This window comes from Leptonychotes weddellii, chromosome 1 (assembly GCF_054177405.1).
Source record: "Leptonychotes weddellii isolate Sample4059 chromosome 1, ASM5417740v2, whole genome shotgun sequence".
NCBI lineage: Eukaryota > Metazoa > Chordata > Mammalia > Carnivora > Phocidae > Leptonychotes > Leptonychotes weddellii.
In genome coordinates, this window is record NC_138369.1 from 154,523,294 (window position 1) to 154,538,379 (window position 15,086).

The 15,086-nt window shown below is 37.1% G+C and overlaps 1 long non-coding RNA gene across 1 annotated transcript in view; it reads right to left on the reverse strand.

Moving 5' to 3' along the window:
- Nucleotides 1-688: 688 nt before the first annotated feature.
- LOC145717279 (uncharacterized) overlaps nt 689-15,086 on the reverse strand; it is a 150,243-nt gene continuing 135,845 nt past the window's right edge. Inside the window, exon 3 of the long non-coding RNA XR_014140392.1 lies at nt 689-898. This is a non-coding gene — a long non-coding RNA (uncharacterized LOC145717279). The remainder of the gene's footprint in view (nt 899-15,086) is intronic.

Here is a 15,086-nt window from a genome sequence, read left to right on the forward strand (position 1 = left end):
GAGAAATTCACTTAAATCTACAGGTATTACAGGCAAGTCTGATGACAAGTATTTGGCTTGTTTCTGGCCTCGAGACACTATTAAAAGTTCAATCTGAAATTCCTTATAAAAAGTTCCAGCAAAGCCGATTTTAAAGAATCTATATGACCAATCACTATTCTTGCTGAGCTTATGTAAATAATTAGACCAAGTTTCTTAATACGGGATTTGTTTTACAATCAAATTAGTCTTGCCTTGGCTATCTTTGATAGAAATAAGGGTGATTTTAGAGAAAGATTATATTTCAATAACACACTTTTGTGGATGTTAGATTCAAGTTCTGATTAGTTATCTTTGAGTGTTTACAATTCAGAGGAATTGCCACAAAACTCAAGTACAGACAATCTTAGTGCCTATTGCTCTATGGGCTACTCAAGGGAATCACCAGAGACATCTGAATTACGAACTAGAACAACAACAACAAAAACATCAGATTGCCCCTGCCTGCTCCCACTCCATCTGAGGATGCTTTGAGCCTGACATCTAGAAATCTCACTGGTAGCACTCTGGAGCCAGACACTAGGTTTGTAATTTGCTCCAACCATTAACCTATGTCTTCCTTTCGTTTCCAAAGAAATGCCTCTGATTGCTTGCTGAACAAAACAGAGACTGTATGATGCCTAACAGCACCTTCTATACCTGCGTTAACTCCTCCTGGAAAGTAAAAACCCATATAGATAAAATCAGGCAGCAAGCCACTTGGCTACAAGAGGCCCTTCATCGCATCCTTCACTACATTCTTACAGAAATGAGGGAGTCTACACAGTGGCTAACACATCATACTGTGTATGAATCAGTTCTTCCAGAGAGGTTAAAGCCTCCAGCCAGGGTAATCTCCAGGTGCTGGTCTGCAACAACCCTAAGAAACAAAACAAAACAAACAAACAAAAAAATCAGAATAAACCTGAAACAAATGACTATCAACACCCAGTAGACCTAGCCACAACATCCTTTTACTCCTCACTGTCCATCCAGTTTTCCTAAAACTTAGACAGCAAGGACTTCTGGAGCCTTCAGGCAGGGTCAACATTCCACATCAGCATGAAGCAGTTAAAGAAGATGGACCATCACCCATTTTCCCTTAAAAGATTTTTAAAGGTCAGAGTCCTTGGGTAGGGAATGTTAGAGTAAGCACTTAGTTAGGTTCTAACAGGATGCCCGGAGGCCAGCAAAGGGGGAATCAGGGTCACTGTGGGGAAAGTCAGATGCCTGTCCTGGCAGCACTCCACTGATAAGGCCAAAGAAGCCGGATCACACCCAAGACAAAGAAGGCCAGAGAGCCTGACCAAGTAAGAGAGAAAAGGGGCAAAACCTTGCTCCCAAAGAAATCCCCTCCCTAAATAATAAATATTCCACCCCCTTGTTAACAACTGTCAATAAAAAGTAGAAACCTGAGCCCCAGGGAGGTGTGCAGGTGTTCCTTAGGCTCACAGGCCCTCACAGCTCCAGAGTGTACTCTCACTTTAATAAACTCTTCCCAATTGCCCTGTCTGGTCCATTCTTGAATTCTTTTCTTGCAATGAGACTAATAGCCTCCAGCAATGTCCCTTGAGAGGCTGGGTGGAGGCCTCAGGGCCTGGAGATCTCCCCAGTCCACCTGGCAACAGTTGGCGTCTAGATTCTAACAATATTTTCATTTTTTGCAGCTCACTTTAAATGGGAAAATGATGAACTAAATTGTGTCCACAGGACGACAAGAAAGAGCCTGATGGTCTGTTCCCTTCTGGAGAGACAACTGAAATAACAGGGAACCTGTAGATGTGAAGGGGACCCATGACATCAGCCTTCAAATGCAAGAAGGACTGTCACTGGAATAAACTGTAAGCCCAGACACAGAGAAAGGATGCAGATTTCAGCTTAATAAAAGAAATGAGCTGCCTTAGTTACTAAATCCCTGGCACCAAGGCCATGCAAAAATGAAAGAGGTCTTGGCTGCCTCTATTTGACCTCAGGCTTTCCAGTTGGGTTCTTCTTTCCAGCTTATTTCTTGGTTTAGGGGGAAGACTTGAGGACAAAGCATCCCCTGATGGGAACCGAAATTACCCCCTCAAGAAATAAGGACGGCCCTGAGCCTGCAAGACCCCACCCCGATGGACTCCAAGACGCTGGTTAATTTCACCTTCACTGCTTACCTGCATGTACCCACCCATCTTTGGCCCACATTTTCCTTATATAAACTTGGAAGTATTTTTGGCACTTGGAAAACAGTCTTTGAGATACTAGTCCACTGTCTTCCTGGTGTTGGCCCCACTGAAATAAATTCCTTTCTTGTTTCACCACCACTTGTTTCCCTGCCTTGGAATTTTATTAGCCCCAAGTGCCTGAACCCGGTCTGTCTGGGACCCTGCAGCCAGGTGCTCTGGCACCTCTGTGCCCCAGCTACAAAAAGAGCATGAATTTGGCTCAAGATTCAACCAATAGACTTAGCTAATATTTTTAACTGTCTCTGTTTCAGTCACTAAGCAGCAGATCCTTCTTCTAGTGTTAAGACAAACGCCATAGTGACACAATTCATTCACCAGCAAAGACTAAAACTCAGTTTTAAAGTTTTTTTTTCCTAACAGTTAAACTCTATGACCTGATTTTATACTCATAAAAAGTTGGAATATTTAATGCACATTGTTTATTTGAGGGTGACCTATATCGGGTCATAATTTAAAAATTAATACCCATATGCATTTATACCTTAAACACACACAACATCACCTGGCAAAGTATGTGTGAATACAGATTTCTAAAGAAACTATCAAGTAGCAATTTGTGCATGCATGCACACACACACACAATTATTACACACAGATTAGTGTAAGAAAATGTAGAATTAATAAAAATATATTCAAGTTCCAAATCAAGTAAATATACTTCACACTACTAAATTACTTAGAAATGATTTAAAAGGTAAATTTTGTTATGTGCTTTTTACCGAAATGAAAAAAATTAAAACTTACATTCACAAATGTCACTTATCAAAGAGTTTTATTTGGATAGATAATGCTGTTTAAAGTAAAAAATCAAAACAAAATGCCTTAAATAATATAAAATATGTTTAATTTTGCAAAAAAAAAAATATGGTATTTTAAAAATAAATACTCCCCCAAAAATTCTATACCGAAAGGTTGATAAAGGCCACAGCAGTAATTAAAAAGAGTAATTATTAAAGACTTCTAATACCTTATCTTATTGTGTAAATTAAGTGGTTCCTGTCTGAGAGCTAATGAAAAAAGGAACTGCTTTGGAAGTTAGTGCATTCTGGTGGTATGTGTTAAAATAGTCAGGGACCGCATGTTGATCAGAAATTACTAACAGGATCCAGTGAATCATTCACATGGTCATCAACTGAGCTCTGGGCAGCCGCAAACAGCATGCCCTAATGAGGGCCTGACTCTTACTGTCTGCATGTCCCAGGTGCCATCCCTTCATGAAGTGACAGAAAGCTACATGAAAATACCATATGTATTGCTCTGAAAAAAATAAAACCAAACGGTGTCCTATTATTTTCCATAAGTCAGATGAGAGCTTAATATATAACAGCTTCCTGGGAAGAATTGTGATATGATGCTTAGTCATCTAGAAATAATTTCTTCACTTTTTTCCAGGCTTACTCCTTGTTTACTTGATTTTAAAGTCATGCTGATTCTGCCATTATCGTCCCCTCACGTCAATCAATGGAAAGAACTCTGCTTGTTACACTTAAAATATGATTTTAGACTGATTTTGTGCCTGCATTTCTGTGCATATTTAATCTGCGTTGTATTATTGTTAGGAGTCAAATTGCATCCCCCAAAACATATGCTGAATCCCCACCCCCAAGTATCTCAGAATGTGACATTATTTAGAAATGGGGTCACTGCGGGTGTAATTAGCTGAGGTAAGGTGAGGTCACATTGGTGGACCGTGGGCCCCTAAAGCAATGCAACCTGTGTTGTCTTTATAAGAAGAGAGAAGAAACAGACGTGAACACCCTGTGGTGACAGAGGCAGAGACGGGAATGATGCAGCTGCAAACCACAGACCGTCAGGGACTGGTGGCCATCTTAAGAAGCCCATGAGAGGCAAGGAAAGAGTTTCTCCTGCAGATTTCAGAGAGAGCCTGGCCCAGCTGTTTGGATATCTAGCCTCCAGAACCGGGAGATGATAAATACATTTCTTTTGGCTTAAGCCACTCAGAAGTTTGTGACACTTTGTCACAGCAGCCCTGAGAAAGGAACAGTCATCTAGACCAAATGAGCAGAGAAAGTAAATTCTAAAAAGACAGAGAACACTTGTGTCTAATTATTTTACAGATAGTACAATTCTTTTAAAAAGGTCATATTTCTCTCAAAGTTATCTTGGAAGCTCATTTAACAATGGTAATTAAGAGGTCTCTATTCCCTCTGATATCCAAATTATGTTTTGTAACTTGCTTAATCACTGAGTTACATTAACACTAATATAATGTAATACAAAATCAAAGCAAAAGCCCTAGCAAAGGAACTCAGGCTCCATAAATGAATGTTAGTTGATTATAAGAAAGAGTTACCACCATGATTTCACATCTTCGGGTCATTTTTAAAACACTTTTACACTTGAGTTTTGGCTATTAGTTGTGTTACAAAAATGAGTTAAGAGTAGGAAGGACTTGAGACATTACTTAAAGCAATCACTCCATTTTGTAGTTGAGTCAATTTAGACCTTGTCTTGGTCAAATAGTTGATCCATGAGATCCTTGGGACTTGAACCCACTATCTCAAATCCTGGGACAGTATTTTTTTGTTAATTCATTACCTTCCTCCTCCTTCTTGAAATAATAATCATTATAACATAAAACGGACTGTTTGGCCAATAAGAACCCCAGGCACAAATTCAAATATGCAAAAAATGGTTATATCTTTCTATAACTGATTCTTTTTTTTTTTTTCAATTTCAAGTTTCCATTCTGTCACAAAGCACAAGTGTCTTCATTTATCTATTGTTTTAAATAGTATTACATCCTTATGGTACAAAGTTCAAATGACATAAAAGTTATTCCCCCTTACGTGAGGTTAGGGAGAAAAAAACTAAAACCACCAGGAAATATAAGAACATCCTCTCTAATAAGGGTTTGCAAACCAAAATTTTAAGTTCATTGAAGAAGCTAAGGTCAATAAAGATATCTTACAAACCAAATACTAGCAACAGCACCAACCAGAAAAAAGTATTATATATCCACCCATGTCTCTTCTGGCATATTAAAAACTTTTATCAGTTTCTCATGTATTTTTCCAGAAATACTTCCTGTTTTTACGTGTGTGTGTGTGTGTGTGTTTCTAATCAAATTACAGATTATCAACATTCTGTAGCTTTTTTCACTTATTAGAGAACATTCTTTGTTAGAACTAAAAGAGATTTTCTATTCTTTACACAGTTGGACAACAAATGCTCTCCCCAGATGGACATGAGTCCAAATATGAAAGTAACTAATACAAATAGATTTAACTCAACTTAACAATATAAAAATTAAAATTTTGTAAAATCCAGCGGTGTGCTTATTACAAAAGGTAGAAAATAAAGTTATATTAAAATAATAAAAATTAAGGGTTAAAAAATAGGCAAACTCTAATTAAAAGATACCTGCTTTAACTTCAAGAATATAAGATAAAATGGAATTTAAGACAAATGCCTTAACCTAGTGAGGGAAACTTCATGTCAAAAGAAACAAGTTACCACAAGTATTTGACAGTGTTTGACATAATATACAATATAACCTAAAAAAGCAAAAAACTGCCAGAATTTTCAAATTGGGTTTGGGATATACGGCAACTCTCTACTATTTTCATTTTTTTTCTGTACGTAAAAAAAAATTATTGTAAAATTATAGGTTTATTTTTAAAAAGTCACTATTTTTTCTCTCACCACTTGCCTCATTGTAAAAAACCAGGCATTAGTGGTTGCCATAGATATGAATCGTAAAAAGACTACTCTTATGAACAGAGTGAACTCTTGCTCAGAGAAGCCATAAATTTGACTGAAGATTCAGAATTTGGATTTCCTTGCTCATTAAACTGAAAAGAGAATCTTAAGCATCTGTAATAATAAAGCAGTAAGCAGAGAAAATACCAGTTTTAGAAGGTTATTTCCTTCCATTGTGTTTTTCAGCGAATATGTAACTGTACTGCCCACCTCCAGCCACACATTTCAGATTCTCTTTATGAAATTATATGAAATAAAAATCCAATCCTTTTCCTTATCACTTGTAATTTAGATCTCCAAGATGCTTCCAGTATTTATTTTATCTCTAAAATCAGGTGGTTCTAAAATTCTAAAATGGTGATGAAGTTTGAGATAGTCAAAAACATTAGTAAGTCACCAAGAATGCCTGCTTTTATTCTTGTCAAGGATGCTGTGATTGATTACTATCACATTAAATATTAAACATTCATGTCTGATTTTCTCATAATTAATGAGCCAATGTTGATACATTATTAAGATAAATCCATACTTTATTCAGATTTCCTTAGTTTTAATTAATGTACTTTTTTTTTCCTACTCCAGGATCCCATCCAGGATACCACATTACATTTAGTCACCATGTTTCCTTAGGTTCCTCTAGATTATGAGACTTCTGCTTACTGTTTTTGGTGATCTTGATGATTCTGAGAAATACTGCTCAGGTGTTAAGTCGAAGGCCCCTCTGTTGGTGTTTGTCAGATGTTTTTCTCATCACATCACATTAAGAATTCTTGCAATCCATATGACATCACTAATGATGGTGACCTTGATTATCTGGCTAAAGTAGTGTTTGCCAGGCTTTTCCACTGTGAGGTTAGTCTTTTTCCCCTTTCCATATGGTAGTCTTTGAAAGAAAGTCACTCTATGCATCCCTCAGGTAAGAAGTGAAGGGTTAGGCTCTACCTTCTTAAAAGGGAGGTGGGTTGGGATGCCTGGGTGGCTCCATCGGTTAAGCATCTGCCTTCGGCTCAGGTCATGATCACAGGGTCCTGGGATTAAGTCCCACATCAGGCTCCCTGCTCAGCGGGAAGCCTGCTTCTCCCTCAGCCTGCCGCTCTCCCTGCTTGTGCTCTCCATCTCTCTCTCTCTCTGACAGATAAATAAAATCTTAAAAACAAAAACAAAAACAGGGAGGTGGGTAGCTGCACAAATTATTTGAAACTTTTTAGTTCAAGAGACTTGTCTATTCTTCCCATTTTTAATTTAATCAATCTTTTCTTCCTATCAGAAGGGACATCTGGATATTTATTTTATACTTGCTATTATAATCCAATTCTATTTTATTTATGTTGTTCAAATTGTTCCAGCTTTGGCCACTGGTAGCTTTTTCAGTTCCCTCTTGTGTCCCTTTTACATACTCTCATTACTGTGTGTGTCTGGTTTTTTATTCTTTTATTTTTCAGCACTTTCTTACCTCCCGGCACTGCAAGACGCTAAAGGGACATCTTATATTATCCTGCCCCTCTCCCAGAATCAACCAATTTTCCAATGATTCCCCTAGAGTTTGCAATATATATTTTCAAATACTCTAAGTCCACCTTCAAATAACACTATACCACTTTATGTGGAGTCAAGGCATGTTATAATGAAGCATTCCCAATTGCTCTCTTTTGTCCCTATAGCATGCTGTCACTCATTACATTTATTCATATGTTATAGCCACTTGATACATTGTTATTATTATTGCTTTAAAGATACAGTTATCTTTTAGTTCAATTAGGAATAAGAAAAATAGGGGCCCCTGGGTGGCGCAGTCAGTTAAACATTCGATTCTTGGTTCTGGCTCAGCTTGTGATTTCAGGGTTGCAAGATCCAGCCCCTTGTGAGGCTCTGTGCTCAGCCCCTTGTGAGGCTCTGAGGCTCACAGAGCCTGCTTGAGATTCTCTCTCCCTCTGCCCCTCCTGCTCATGCTCTCTCTAAAATAAATAAATATATCTTTAAAAAAAGAAGAAAAATAAAAGATAGTATTTTACCTTTATTATTTTCCTATACTCTTCCTATCTTTATGTAAATCCAAGTTTCTTGATTATTTTTCTTTTGCTTGAAGAAATTCATTTAACATTTCTTGTAAGACAAGTCATCAAATGTCCCCAGTTTTTGTTTTTCTGAAAAACTTTATTTCTCCTTTACTTTTAGACAATTTTGCTGGATGTACATAATTCTAATTTGGTGGCACCTTCTTCAAATACTTCAGTCCATTCTCTACTGGCTTGCATGATTTTTGACAAGAAGCATGACATAATTTTTATCATTGTTCTTTGTAGACAAAGTTGATTTTATTTTTCCTCTTGCATCTTCAGATTATGCCTTTAGTGACTTCTCTTTTAAGTAAGCAGATCTTAGTTGCTGTATCTTTAGGCCTTTCATGATTTTGGGTGGTGGTTTGCCCTGGCATCAGTTCTTTGACAAATCCAAGTAGAGTGATTAATTCCCAATGTGTTCAGCTTGTTCTTTCTGTAAAAATAGGAGTGATGACCTCCAAGCTCTTTACATGTCAGAATGTGGACAAAATCTTATAACTTTTAAAATATCTTTTTGAATAAAGGAAAGAGAAACCTTACTTGAGAATTATTAAACAAAATTGTTTAGCCTTATAAACACATTCAAGATGAAAATGCAGGGGAAAGAAATAGTTCAATAACTCTTCAATATAGTAGTGAAATGACAGAAAATAAAATAAAATATGGAAGATTCAAAATGAGGCAAATAATATCATTGTGAAAATTTTGCAATAAAATATTTCATAATAGACAATTCTTACCTCATAATCTAATATCAACTTGCTCATTTATTTTTTATTTATTCAACAAATATTTAATAAATTCTTAGTCTGAACCAGGCACTGTTCTAGATGCTAAAGATGTGGCAGGGAAAGAAAAAGAGTCATTTGTTATTCAAACTCGTGGTCTTTTAGATATTGATGACAATGTGAAATATGATCACAGATTTTTAAAAAATATTTTATTTATTTATTTGAGAGAGACAAAGACAGCATGAGCAAGCAGGAGGGGCAGATGGGGAGGGAGAAGCAGACTCCCCACCGAGCAGGAAGCCATGCAGGGCTCAATCCCAGGACCTTGAGATCATGACCTAAGCGGAAGACAGACACTTAACTGACTGAGCCACCCAGGCACCCCTGATCACAGACCCTTATCTAACACCCAAAAAGTTGGAAAACATAGAGAGTTTTTTTTTGCCAAAAAGTCACCAGCAGCACCAAACAAGGAAAAGTCTACCTTGTATAATAAAATCTGAAAAGTACAGTCAGAGAGGGAAAGAGGTTTAGTGTTATACAGCATAGACATACCTCTGATTTCCACTGAACTCAGCTACAAGCAATGATACTAAATGATCAAAATCAAAGCTATATTACATGTTATATAACTTTAAAGTAAAGAAAAAATTCATAATTTATTCTGGTCTAAAACACAAGCTACTTATGGGGGTGGGGGGTGGATGCATCAGGCTGGCTGCAGACTTTACAATAACAGAGGTCAAAATTCCCTGAGATAAGGAAATAGCTACAAAATCCAACATAACAATAAATGAATAAATAAATCACAGCAACTGAGAAATTTACTTTAGAATAGAATCTTAGTGAAATAACTAACAAAATAAATATAATAAAAGCAAAAATAAAATTGATTGCCCATGGTGTGCAAGAGAAAGAAAATGTAAAACTGCTAATTGCCAAATAGTTTGTAGTAGGGAGTTAATCTCTACTATCATTAATTGAAATTGTTTTTAAAAATAAATCTCTGTCCCCTTCACAAGGTGATCATTTTTTACTTAATCTCAAAGAGACATTGTTGAATGTGTTGCATATCACAGTAAAAATAAATAAGTAAATAAATGATCTAAACAGTGATACTTCACATTTCTTTTGTATAAAGTAAATTTAATACTTTTCTATGCAAATGTCTTAAATATTATAATTTCATTCTTATAAGACTCCCTCTCTTTCCCTTTTACCCTTCCCCCCCTCCCACCCCAACCCCATACACCACACGGAAGCATACAGAAATGTTGTTCACCAACTGTAACCATTGTTATTTCTGAATGGTGGTATAGTGGCTGTTCTAATACATTCCATTTTTTTTTCTCAATTACCTGATAATGCTATGAAAAACGATGTCCTATTTCAGAACAATACATTTATGAACATTATAAAAGAAAGGGAAATAATGAAACAAAAAGAAACCTTGTTCATTGCACATAGATTTAGTTTCCTCATTGATTCAAATTACTATTTGTTCTAGAAACACTACAAAATGTAATACTGATTTCCTCTGACTGTTCTGTTTCTGTGTATAGAATACTCTCTTGACTCCTGAACTCAGTCCAGAAAAGTCCTCATTATTCCATATGCAGGTGAATGTCAGCCTTCATCTATCGCCTTCCAAACCGTCCCTTCCTCCCAAATCATTAGTCCATATATGTTCTTATGGTTCTTTTTCATATCTCCCTTATATTTATGTTATAATAGTAATTCTTTTGGCGCTCCTAGGGAACAGAGATTATTTCATCCATCTTTGTACCACAAGCACAGGGATTGGATATGATATATGTTTGGTAAAATGCTTTTGATAAATTATGATGGGACAGAGATACAAGTAAACCAACAATTGCAATTCAGTGGAATAGGTGCAATGTTGACATTACACACAGAAGAATGGAAGAGAACTCTCAACTCATCCTGGAAGGTAACAGGCAAAGGAAGCTTTGAAAACATTTTGGACATGAGATAAGGTCTGAAAAATAGATGGGAGTTTGGGGCCCCTGGGTGGCTCAGTTGGTTAAGCAACTGCCTACTGCTCAGGTCATGATCCCAGGACCATGGGATGGAGCCCCACATTGGGCTCCTTGCTCAGCAGGGTGTCTGCTTCTCCCTCTCCCTCTGCTGCTCCCCCTGCTTGTGCTCTCTTGTGTGCTGTCAAATAAATAGATAAAATCTTTAAAAAAAAATAGATAAGAGTCAGTACAGTAATGAACCTGGAAAGTTAAAATTAAAATATGCATACACATATTATGTGTATATACACATAATATATAATACATTTTTGTATATTTATATATTATATTTGTTATATTTATGTTATAAATACATATAGGAGAAAGTATGATCCATCCAGAAAATTGAGAGAATGTGCTTGATGTAGCTGATGTTTGGGCCACAGAAGGAAAAGTACAAAAGAAGCTGGAGAAACAGGCAAAGCCTGGGTGGCAAAGAACCTGTTTATGTTATGGAAGAAGGCCATCATTTTTCCCGAAAGCAATGAAAATCTATTGAAGACTTTAATTGGAAGAGCTACATGTTAATATATGCCTTTCAGAAAATTATCAGAAAAAACACAGCATACTCATACACTGAATATGCATATATTCATTGCATGAATAGGTTGTTTAATGTGAATTATCAATTTGTTAAATAACAATTGCATGATATAGGCAAAAAGTGGAAAATGATTCTGAGAAATGGCCATGAATATGGTCATTTAGCCAGAAGGCTTTAAAAGGAAGCTATTCCTTAGGTATCCCGATTAAAGTATCAGAACCACTCCATATCTTTGAGCCTCCATGGACTTTTGGGATTCTTAGATCAAAGAGAAGATGGATTTATTTATTTTTTTTTTTTTTTTTAAAGATTTTTTATTTATTTATTTGAGAGAGAGAGAGACAGAGAAACAGCATGAGAGGGGAGAGGGTCAGAGGGAGAAGCAGGCTCCCCGCTGAGCTGGGAGCCCGATGTGGGACTCGATCCCGGGACTCCAGGATCATGACCCGAGCCGAAGGCAGTCACTTAACCAACTGAGCCACCCAGGCGCCCGAGAAGATGGATTTAATTTGACTTTAAAATCATAGAATATTTTATTTATGCCCTGATGTTTGCCACTTAATGGAGACAAGACTATGAAATCTCCCACCTAGTTCAAAGAACTACCTTTGGACTAGAAATAAATATAAATCACACACACACACACACACACCCCTTTTTTCTCATTTTGGCATTTCACTGCCTTATTCTAACTCCTGTTCTCCTGCAAGTATTATAACAAGAGAAATCTTAAGTCAGGCAGAAGAGATATTAGCAAGAGATATGGAAGGAATCAGCCTATGAATGTAACGCTCTCCCTTAATTAGAGGTGATTATTCTCCAAGGCCTTACCTTCTTCTGCAAGCTCTTGGTATCTCATCTATTCCACATAAAAACTGAAATGTTTCCAAATAGTTCAGGCCTTTACTTGACATTTTGATACTTAGAATATCTCATAGGTGTTCTCCAATTCCCAAAATCAATAAATCATATGAATACAAAAATAACATTAATTTTCTGCATCAGCTTGGAAAAAAGTGAAAGTAAAACATTCTAAGCAAAAAGAGGAGGCATCGCCCTGTCCAACAGATAAAGGGAGGTAATAACTGAGTATTCTAATACCTCCAAATGCTAGAGAGTAAACCAACAAATAAACAAGAACCAGAAAATTTTTAAAAATAGATAAATGAAGTAGTTTAGGTTATAAATCATTATTTTTTTAAGATTTTATTTATTTATTTGAGAGAGAGAGAGAACACGAGTCGGGGGAAGGGCAGATGGAGAGGAGAAGTAGACTCCCCATCGAGCAGGAAGCCTGAGACCATGACCTAAGCCAAAGTCAGATGCTTAACCGACTGAGCCACCCAGGTGTCCCTAAATCATTATTTTTGAAGCGGATGTTCCACAGCACTCCCAATAGCTGACACTGTTGGTATTCATTCCATATTCCCTTTTATCCATACTTTTTGACTCTTTCAATGTGCTGTCTTCCTTTTTGGTGTGCCTTTGTCTCTTGTGGCCCAAATCTCTGATTTTCTCCTGTGTGCTGTGCAGAGGTTGCTGGGCCTGTTTATTTTCACAGCAGAGGCCTGGAAACCTGGAGTTTATGATCCAGTTAACAAATGACTGCAGGATGTGGAACTTTAAAAGTATAATTCCAACATTTGAAGTGTGATTTACACCAGAGTCATCCTCCAAGATCAGGAGAAACAGCCCTCTGTGGAACTCTGCCCGAACCATAGTCTTGTAGAGATTCTTTCTCCTATTTGTCCTGTTTCCTCTATTCCTTTACTGATTTCTCTTGAAAACAGTTTCTTAATAAGTATGGTCAGAAGTTTGGATATTTGAAAGATGCAACTACTGAAATATCTACATAGGTTTACAGCATGCACAGAACTTTTAAAAAGGCAATAGAAAGAAGAGAAAAATACCAAATATGGACAGTAATGTTTATTCTTCATCTTTAAGTTGATCAATATTCTAAAAAATGACTATTTAGGAGCACTACAGGTCATAAAAGTTTTGGTTCACCACCCAGATCTCTCCCTGAGGATGCAGGAATTCATTTTCCCAGCTTCCATAACTGAGTCAGTCCCCATGATTGCTTTGTCTAAGAGTAAAGCCCTTCCTGAGAAGTCAGCTTCCAATAATGGGTCAACACATGGATACAAAGACCAAAGCCCTTACTGCATTTTGGAATATCTCTGAAAATCCTCAACCTCAGAGATCCCTGAGAACTTCTTCAGGTCGCTCTTCTTCATCACAGTTTAAATTCTTTCTCTTTCCAATCGCTTCTCAGCCTTTTGCCTAAGATCAAGTGTAAATTCTTTCTCTTTCCAATATTGCTTTGTTCAGTCTTTTGTGAGTATTATTCCCAAGAGTACTTCCTAATAAGTCACCTGCATGACCATGCCCTTTCCAGCAGTAAATATAACATTCAAATTATAGTCTTGGATTCCTAGTGGATCTTGGTAGTGGAGGACCTGATTATGGACATACAGGGACCATGCAGTTAGAACTATTCTTCAAAATCTGAGTGGTTAGATATACAAAATAATAAACTTACGTGAGGTCAACAGCAATTTATCATAAGATAGGATGGTACATCTGGGAATCAGACATAAACAGGGTCAGAAGCACAAGTAAGATGCATAAGCAGATGACTCAGAGGCCATGGCATCATCTCTCCTTAACTCATTTATCCTTAACCCATGCTTATGGACACATATCAGGAAGGGGATATCCCTAATTACCAACTGAAGGAGAAGAAAAAAAAGCTGACTTGGTTCACAAAATAGTCAGCTCAGATGTAGTGCAATACAAAATTTCTCCAACACTTTAATGGCCTAAAAAGCAGCAGTGAGGAAAAAGCTTCCCAAATGCTAGAGTTTGGGAAAGTATACCTGGTCATTCATTTTGTGTGGAAAGAAAAGGGGCATGAAGCAAGAATAGAGAGCAATTAATGGGCAGTGGCAAATGGTTTGGTTGATTTGTCAGTGATGTGAATGAAAACTAACTGGCAAATTGAAAATACGAAATTTTAGGGAAGAGGCACGTAAATAGATCTATTATATGGAACACAAAGTGTGAAAATCTTCGTATCATATTGGTAGCTTCTACAAAGCATCAACCATTGAAAATTTCCCAAACAGCCAAGTACATCATAATGGGTAGTTGATATTAGTCAAACACTGTCATGATCCACCTCAATACCAGTATAATGGCCCATGGTGGCAGAAATGGAGTCTGTGAATATATTCAACGGCACAAATTCTCACTCACCAATGCCAGTGCACTCACTGCTGTCACCAAGTGACTAAAATTCTCACAACGCAGACTAACAATAGCAACATCACTTAGGAAGACCAATTAGTGAGTTGGCAACAGATTGATTGTCATTGAACTCATCTACCCTGCAAGGGAAAGATTATTATCATCTTGACAAATACCAACCAACATTCTGAATATGAATTTGCTTATTCTTTCCACAGGGCCTTGACCAATACCACCTTCCAAAGGCTTACAGTGTTTGATTCACCAACATAGAACCCTGCATCATATTTCATGGACAGAGTGATCTGCTTTAGAGCAAATGAGGTTCAGCAGTGGGTACATAACCATGGGATCCATTAGTCCTCTCACATACCATACTGCTCAGAAGCTGCCAGTTGACAAAATGATAAACAGCCTTTTGAGCTGCAATCTTGGAGAGAAAACCCTGAGAAGAAAAAAAACCATCCCCCAACATGTAGAGTACACCCTAAATC